This window comes from Pteropus vampyrus, unplaced genomic scaffold, assembly GCF_000151845.1.
Source record: "Pteropus vampyrus isolate Shadow unplaced genomic scaffold, Pvam_2.0 Scaffold212, whole genome shotgun sequence".
Classification (NCBI taxonomy): Eukaryota; Metazoa; Chordata; class Mammalia; order Chiroptera; family Pteropodidae; genus Pteropus; species Pteropus vampyrus.
Genome location: NW_011888993.1, coordinates 132637 through 139887, shown reverse-complemented (window position 1 = coordinate 139887; position 7251 = coordinate 132637). Strand labels below are relative to the sequence as shown.

Below are 7251 nucleotides of genomic sequence, written 5' to 3'. Positions count from 1 at the left end.
GGAGTTCCTTCAACTGCCCAGGGAAGGCCAATCAAAGCCCGCTGGACCCTGACAAGGAAAGGAAAATGCCATCTCCTGTCTCCCAGAGGTTTACTGTCCCCAGGAGGTCTCTCGATAAATTAATCCCCAGCTAACTAACCAAACTTAGAGGGCCTGTGATCCCATCACGCACACACACGCACGCTCAGAGAATTGATCAGCCACCAACCATCGGCCACTCCCCCGGCCAGAAAACATTCATTTCCAAAAGCAAACTCAAATGTAGCCCGATTCTAAAGCGTGGCCTCTTTGCTCAGAGCCCTCCTCCTTAATGCTTACAGCACCTGGTCTCCCTAGGTGGTCTCCCATCCAAGTACTAACCAGGCCCGACCCTGCTTAGCTTCCGAATTCAGATGAGATCAGGCTTGTTCAGGGTGGCGTGGCCATAGACGAGTAAGAGCCCTTTAACCCTTAGGGAACCCTGATGTCTACTACAGATAACCCACCCGGTTCTCTGCTTTCCCAGGTTCCAGAGGCTGACGCTAATGAGATAATAACATTAAAAACCATTATTACCGATTAATAAGGGTGAATATTTACAAAGCGCTTATTTGCAACCCAATGCTGTTCTGGTTGACTCCTATACTATCTCATTTAATTCTTACTACAATTCCCTGGGACAGTACAAGTGCTGAAGCATTGAAATGACCTCTCCACGTGACACGGGACTGGCAATGCGCCTCATGGGGCGCTCGGTTCCGACGGACTCTCCCCAAAGCCCTGGCCACATGGAACTGGGGTGTTGAGGGAGGGGGCCCCCATTGCAAATAGTCCTGTTCTCTCCTGGACCACTCTTTGTTTTAGAGTCTTCCCAGTACTGATTCTCTGGTGGTCTGTCATTTACTTAGAATGTCTGCTCCACGAGGGCTCAAGGTTTTTTCGCTGCGGATCCCCACTGCCTGGCCCAGAGCAAGCACTCGATGCCTGGGAACAGGCGATGTCTTTGTTGTCGTTATTTGGCCATGACAAATGGGATTTGCCACGCATCCCCGACCCTGGCCCTCCGCCCCTCTTCCCGACTTTCCAAATATCAAACGGTCAATGTCGCCACCTACCGACCAAAGGCGGCAACGATGAATTCCTAGCCCCAGGCCTGATTTGAGTGCTTTCCAGGACAGCCACAGCCACATTGCCCCTGGCCCCTGGGGGTCAGAGAGACCTGGTGCCTGGCTCCAGGGGTGCTGCTCCACCCCACCCCCACAATTCCCAGGAGACACCCACAACCAAGAACCACGCACCTATGCGTCACTAGTGCCGAGGCTGAGGGCCCCAGCCCAGAGCCAAAAGGACACGGCAGTCCTTGTAGGGGACCTTGGGCAAACGTTCTGTTGGGTCAGATGGTGACTCTGCGTTTAGCCCTTTGAGATGCTGCCACACTGCTTTGCACAGCGGCTGCCCCGTCTTACATGTGAGCCCACGTGCCACGTGTATGGGTTCTGACGTCCCCACCTCCTCCCCAATGCCTGTTATTATCTATCTTTGTGGGTATAGCTGTCCTGTGCGGTGTGAAGGGCCACCTCCTTGTGCGCTGGGGTCCCCGTTTCCACGATGGCTCAACTGTCGGGGACGCAATTGTTATTTTGTGCCTATGACCCGCCAAGTCAGATAAACTAAAGACGATGTCATTTCTGATGCAGTGGCTTCTCTACAAGCTAAACGCAGGTGTTGACTTCACCCCAGAGTGGTCAGGGAAGGCGTCTCTGCAGAGGTGACACTTTCCCTGAGTCCCAGACGACGAGACATTTTCTGTGGGAAGAGCATTCCAGGCAGGGGGGATGGCTCATGCAAAGGCGCTGAGGCAGGCCCTGTTTTAACTGGGAGTGTCCCTGTGGGTGACATTTGGTGAGCACAGGGGCGCACGAAAGACAGGAAGCCAGAGAGCTTGGCCACTTGGGAAGCCACTGGGTGGTTTTGATGACAGCTGAACTCACATATATTCTGCGACCCGGGAAATCAACTCCTGACAGGCCAGGTGCCTGTTATGGACTGGATGTGTCCCCTGAAAGTCACGCGTTGAGGTCCTAACTCTTAGGACCTCGGGATGCGACTGTATTGGGAGATGGGGTCTTTAGAGAGGTGACAAAGGTAACATGAGGCCATCGCGGTGGGCCCTCATCCAACACGACTGGTGTCCTTCTAAGAGGAGATGACACAGACACATACGGAGGGACGACCACGTGAGGACGTGGGAGGGAGGACTGAAGAGAAACCAGCCCTGCTGACTCCTTGACCTCTGAGTCCCGCCTCCAGAACTGGGAGGAAACCAGACTGTTGATTAAGCCACCCCTGTCGTACTGTATTATGGCAGCACCAGCAAACTAATGCGGCATCCCAAAAAACCAGCGTTTACGTCCGGCGAAAGACTCGTGTGAACCTCCACAGCCCCGAACTGGAAACGACCCAAGTATCCACCTGCAAAAATGAACCTACATTGACTTGTCATTGTTACTCAATGTCCGTAGTGAACATCAGGGTTCTCTGCTCATGTCGCACATGTATAATGACACGTACCAACTGCTACAGGACCGTACAGAGCATTTTCGCTGCCCTAAAACTCCTCTGTGCTCCACCCATTCACTCCTCTGCCACCCCCTGGTATCCACTAGACTTTTTACCATATCCATGGTTTTACCTGTACTTGTGCAGTTTAATTAAGCTGCACAGTTAGAATCTGTGCACATTGCAATCTGTAAATTACATCTTCACTTTTTTAAGCATTATCTCTGGGTGGCTCTGAGAGGGGGTTTCCAGTTAGCATTTGAATCGGTGGACTCAGTAAGCAGATGGCCCGCCCCACACTGAACCCAGAAAGGCTGAGGAAGGGGAGATCTGCCCTCCGGTCTGAGCGTGAGAGCCGGGCAGTCCACCGTCTCCCGCCCTTGCCCTGGGCTCGCGTCCCCTGCTCTCTCTCCCGGGTCTGCAGAGGGCAGATGGCGGGGCGTGGCACCTCTCAGCCTCCACGGAGGGGAGAGCCTGGTCTCCCTATTAAATCTGTGCCTATGTGTCTCTGTTTCTATCCCATGCACTGTGTTTCTCTGGAGAACCCTGACCAGCACAGGCCGCCGGGGTGGTTCTCCCAGCACCCCCTTCTTTGCTTCGAAATCTAACTCCTAGGGATTGGGTGCAAGGTCTGGCTGTGTAGACCAAAGCAGAGGGGCTGGGGACGTGATTCCATAGTGCAGCAGTGAGTACGTCCAGTGGAGCCACAGTTCGTGGTTTGTGGCCATGCCACCCTGAACAAGCCTGATGTCTGATCTCGGAAGCTAAGCAGGGGCGGGCCTGGTTAGTACTTGGATGGGAGACCACCTAGGAAGACCAGGTGCTATAGGCATAAAAAATAATAATAAAAAATTAAAAAAAAAGCCAAGGGACCGGGGTCCGGGAAGGGACTTCCTCAGGAAGGCCACTGTGCCACCGGAGATGGCGTAGTCCTGTCCAACCTCTCCTCCCCACCCTTGTCAGCTGGGCGACCAGTGCTATTTTAGGATCCCCCACTTCCTTCCTGGCTTGTGTCAGGAGCCCATTTCCTGACCGGGTCTCATTCTCTCCCTTCTGAGACCACTTACTTGCATTGCACATCGGGCCATTTCTCCACCAGCCCCAAAGGCTTGGACCTTGAACTTGGGCTTCCCAGTCTTTTTCACAAATTAGGAGTGGCAACATCATTTGCAGATCTCAGTTCAAAATGAATATACGGGGCCCCTGGTTCCAAAATTATTAGAAATCTCAAGACAGTGGCCACAGGGCAGTAAATCATAGGTGGGGCCCTTCTGAGCTCAGGGCCCTGGGTGACTGCACAGGTCTCAGCCCATGAAGCTGGCACTTCCCCAAACACCTGGGGCTCCCTCCGCCTCGGGGGTTCATGAACTTTTATTTATTTTATCGTGGTGAAGTAGGTGTTTCATAAAATATACCATCCTAACCATTCGTAAGTGCACACTCAGTGGCTTTATGCACATTTACATGTAGTGCAGCTGTCCCCACTGTCCACCGCCAAGACTTTCTCATCGTCCCAAATCGACACTCTGTCCCCCGTCCCCATTACACACTCACTCCCCTCCCCTCCCCAGCCCCTGTCACCCACCACCTATTCCCTATCTCTGAATCTGACTCCTCTGGGGACCTCACAGGAGTAGAATCACATGGGATGTGTCTGGCTTATGTCACTGAGCATAATATCCTCAGGGTTCACCCATGTTGTAGCAGGTGTCAAAATGTCTCTCTTTTTTAAGGCTGAATAATATTCCATCGTGTGGATGGACCAGGTTGTTTATCCGTCATCCATCTGTGCACACAGCATTTGGCTCTTGTGAATCACGCTGCCGTGAACGTGAGTGTACAAGTCTCTGTTTGAGTCCCTGCTGTCAATCCTTTTGGGTACCTACCGAGAAGCATAAGCATACTTTTTTAACAGCTAGTCTTTTTTTAGCCATCTAGCTTTCTTTCGGCCTCTGCTTGACCATAACAGTGCAATGCACCCTTTGCCAAGCAAAACCAAAACAAACTCAGAAGACGTCAAAGCATGAAAAAGAGAAAAAAAAAAAATCACTCGTTCCCCTCATCCCCCGTGTTGTCCTTCATTCCCACGGTGGCATATTTCAGAGGGGGATTCCTGTGGGTGCTATTTTCCTAGATGCAGCTGGGGGACCTTCTCTTTAGAAGCCTGTGCTTCCAGGAATCTTCCCCAAAGGTCCCTGCCCGAGATTGTGAAATGCCTCACATGCTGTTTCTGTTCTGGCCGCAGCCAGAAGCAACCTCCGTGTCCAGTAAGAGGGGACTGTGTGCACAAGGAGCGGGCCAGCCCCGGGGGGGCATGTAAATGCCGTTATGTGCGTAAAAAAAAAAAAAAAGTTCGAAAGGCGGGTGATGGGTTTGTCAGCACTGAGCAGGGAGCCATGGGCAACGTTGTAGGCTCAGGATGAGCTCATTGGCTTCCTGGGGGCAGGGGACATGGAGAAGCCTTTTGTGCTCAGGCTTTTACACCCTTTGAATTTTGAACCTTATAAGTATAGTTCCTATTAAAACACAAATCAAAGTAAAATTATTAAAACAAACAAACCAATAGCCTTATATTGGTCCTATACCTCAAGGCTACAATTTTTTCTCTCAAGGATTGCCCATGACCTTCTTATCCGGTTTTCTTTGGCTGCACTTCGAGGATATTTTTCTCTTTTCCACCATTATAATTAATGCAGAGATGGACAGCTACGGACAGACCCTGCTGTCTTTCATGTTATTTGTTCAGATTCTTAGAAAGAGCGTTCCTCCCTCCCGCCTTCCTTTTTTCTTTCCTTCTGTCAACATTTATTGAGCACCTACTGAATGCCAAGCCCCGAGCTGAGCACTGGGGACACAACAGGGAAGAATCCAGACACAGTTGCCCTTCTTTGTGGAGTTCACCGTCTAGACTGGTGCTTCTAGAACTTTCTGGGTGATGGACACATTCTCCATCTGTGCCATCAAATATGGGAGCCACCAGTCCTCCATGGCTCTTGAACACTTGAAATGAGGCCACTGCAGCTGATGACTGGATATCGAATTTTATTGACTTTTAATCAATTCATTTAAATTTAATAAGTGGCCGCATAGGGCTCATGGCTTCCATGTTGGACAGCACAGGTGGGAGCATTGTTAAGACTGTTGGTTCCTGTGGCCCAGTTATTTCCCAGATGGGCTGACTGTCTCAAGTCAGGAGAGAGTGACGGGAGGGCCTGAGTCTGTGCTGGGTGTCACTCACGCGCTCAGGGAGCCTCCCTCCACCTTCACGGAAGCCGACTGTGGGTCGAGAATTATCTTTGTCCCGTGTGTTCTGCATCCATCAATCCATTGGACAGCATGGGGGACAGCTGGGAACATGGTAGGCCAGAGCCTGGGTCGTTGCTCTGGGGAGCTGATGAAATGTGAGGAAGATGGGTGATGAACAAGGAAGCAGCCCAATAAAATGATCCGAGATGGCAAGGCTTGATGGAAATAAACAGGGTGATGGAACGTGGTAGGGACTTTGGCTGGGGGTGGTCAGGGAGGGCTCTCTGAGGAGGTGACATTTGAACAGATGCCTGAAGATGAGGAGGAGCCAGCCATGTGGCTGTCTTGGGACAGGGCACTCTAGGCAGGAGGCATTGCTCGTGCAAAGGCCCTGAGGTAGGAATGAGCCTGGCAAGGCCAGCGCCTCTGGGGCAGAGACAGTTAAGGGGAAAAGGGGTGAAAGCGAGGGAGCGAAAATGGGCCAGCGGCTGGACCCCGCAGGGCCTTTGGGACTGTGCTGAGACATTGGGAGAGTTAGGGCAGTGCTTTTAACTTTGCAGAGTGCCCTCTGGGCGGTGGGGGACCTGGGTGGCGGAACTGGGTGACGGCAGGGGCAGGCCACATTCAGGTGGGGACTGAGCTCCCTCCCCATCTCCTGGGCCCCCAGCTTCACAGTGTCTGCTACTGTTTCCTCACAGCAGGAGGAACTGGGCTTTCTGACACAACTGTGGCTCTGTCCCCTCGCAATCCAGGAGAGGGGCTGGGGAAGGAGGCTGTGGACAGGCCTGAAGAAGTCACAAGGAACTCTGAAGGAACCTGGCCAGGCTGTGACTTTCAGACCTCTGGAGAACTTCAGCTGAGGCTGGGAGCCTTGAGGGGGGCAGCTGAGGCAGGGGGACGCTGGGACACCCCTGGACAGGCCCCTAGCACACCGCAGAGGGAAGCGGTGGCAGACCCCGGCCAGGGGGCCAATACTGGGGGCCAGAAGAAAGCAGCTGGAAAACAGCCCTGGGCAGTGTCCATTCTGGGTCTTCTGCAGGCAGCTGGACCCAAGGAATGGGGCCCTGAGGGCGGGCTGGCCAAGGAGCCCAGAGCCTCAGGCTTATCTCAGTAAATGAAAATAAAGATTAGAGTCCCTGGAAGAAGCTGGGCAGGCGCTGCCCGCTGGGGGCGGGGGTGGAGAGCTTGAGGTGGAAAAGGTATGCAGGCAGGGGGAAAAGCATAAGGAAAGGCAGGAGGTCTGGAAGCCTAAGGATGTCCAACTAATTCAGTTGGCCTCTGCAGCCTCTCTGCCTGCGTCACTGTCACCTTCTCAGAAAGGCCCGCCCTGGCCACCCCCTCGAAGAGGTTCCAGTCATCTTCAGCCCGCTCGCCATTTTGCTCCCAACCCTCATCCCTATCCTCTCCCTGCAGCATGAGCAGAGCAGCGCGGGACTCGAGTGGGGAGCGCGAGGCACTCGCCTCAGG

General features: G+C 53.1%; 1 long non-coding RNA gene and 2 pseudogenes across 1 annotated transcript; 1 reads left to right on the top strand and 2 right to left on the bottom strand.

The window, feature by feature from the left end:
- Positions 1-311: 311 nt before the first annotated feature.
- On the bottom strand, positions 312-430 carry LOC111747136 (annotated as a pseudogene).
- A 2824-nt stretch (positions 431-3254) lies between these two features.
- LOC111747140 lies at positions 3255-3370 on the top strand (annotated as a pseudogene).
- A 745-nt stretch (positions 3371-4115) lies between these two features.
- LOC111747125 lies at positions 4116-6819 on the bottom strand. The gene is made up of 3 exons (XR_002783403.1): positions 5777-6819; positions 5124-5244; positions 4116-4420 (listed from the first exon to the last, which is right to left on the bottom strand). It is a non-coding gene; the product is annotated as an uncharacterized LOC111747125 (long non-coding RNA).
- Positions 6820-7251: the final 432 nt, after the last annotated feature.